The 1,356-nt window shown below is 55.9% G+C and overlaps 1 non-coding gene across 1 annotated transcript; it reads right to left on the bottom strand.

Annotated features, from left to right (window-relative positions):
* Positions 1–1,245: 1,245 nt before the first annotated feature.
* TRNAT-CGU lies at positions 1,246–1,317 on the bottom strand. Its single transcript has one exon. It is a non-coding gene; the product is annotated as a tRNA-Thr (tRNA).
* Between the last annotated feature and the right edge of the window lie 39 nt (positions 1,318–1,356).

The raw sequence follows: 1,356 nt of genomic DNA, 5'->3' as shown, positions 1-1,356 counted from the left end.
ATATAGATGTCTTTCTGCTCCTGCATTCACATCTGTCCTCACCCTTTAAGCCAATGGACCTACCTCTGGCCCCAGAGAGCGAGTGTAGATATCCATTGGCCTTCGATGTAATTGCAAGGTTTCACTGTTCCCAGGCTCACCCCGGTGCTTGTACCTGACTTGCCTTCACTTCCATCTTCTCTCACCACCCTTGACCTGGTATCCATACCTGACTTCTGCCTCTGGTCCTTCACCTTTGGGGGCTCATGTTTCCCCAACATCTGTACATTGACCTTTTCTGTACCTTGTACCTCTCTTATTGACTTGGGCTTGGCTCATCCATCCTGCTCAGCTGGGGAGGAATTTTCTGCTCCAGCTACTGCAGAAAACTCAGTGTCCAGCCTCAGAGCGCCTTCTCATCAGGAATCCTAGTGCAGGGCCTTTCTCCTTCCTATCCCTGAATATCCGGACTCTGTCTAGGCTAAGGCACTTGTCAGAAAGGGCTTTGATATGCATTTAGTAACATTTTCACGATGTGCTTTTTTGAGGGGTCACATTCACAGAAGTACAGAACGTGGAAGGAGGAAGGTGAAGTTCCATTCGTGAGACTATCTGGAGTAGTATGTTCAGTGCTGTTACCACCGAAGAGGGGGACAGGCAGACTGGAGCGTATCAAAGAGAGGGTCCAGGAAGGGGAGGAGGGACTCAATGTTATGTTATATTAAATCCGGCCGTTTCCCCTGGAGATTACTTGTGGGTGTCATAGCTGGCTGCCGGCCAGATTTAAAGGGTCAGTTCATCAGGGCTGCGAGACAAATAAGCTCCCATCCGCTGAATGATATGGCTGGCTTCGTAGACAAGAAGGCAGGCGGCGGCGCAGACAGAATCCAGAAACCACTCAGTGGCTCCCTCTGGAAAGTTCCCCCGGCCACAACACCCTCAAAGCAAGCGGGACCCGAGTGGCTGCTTGGCGACACCAAGCCTAGCGCAGGCCCTTCAGTTCGGGCCTCGGTGTACCAGGCGGTGCCAGTGAAGATGATCCCACCCAGCGCAGTGTGGCTGCAGCGGAGGAGACGTGGCGCCCCGCGGGCAGCGCGCTGTGGCCGGGCCGGGCAGGGCGTGCGAGGACGCGGAGCCTGGGGGAGGGGAGGGACAGAAGGACGCCTGAACAGAACCGAAAAGGAAAAATCGCCACGTAGAAGAAGGAAGGGACGGCGTGCGTGGAGACGAACAACTTCCCACGGCCAAGCCCCAACCTCGGGCCCCAGGCACGGACGGGGTTCGAACCCGCGATCTTCGGTTTACGAGACCGACGCCTTACCACTTGGCCACCGCGCCCGACAGCCGAGCGAGCGGTGGAAGCTCTCAGTGGAGGGA

This window comes from Galeopterus variegatus, unplaced genomic scaffold (assembly GCF_000696425.1).
Source record: "Galeopterus variegatus unplaced genomic scaffold, G_variegatus-3.0.2 Scaffold134, whole genome shotgun sequence".
NCBI lineage: Eukaryota > Metazoa > Chordata > Mammalia > Dermoptera > Cynocephalidae > Galeopterus > Galeopterus variegatus.
This window is presented reverse-complemented; position numbering and strand designations above follow the sequence as displayed.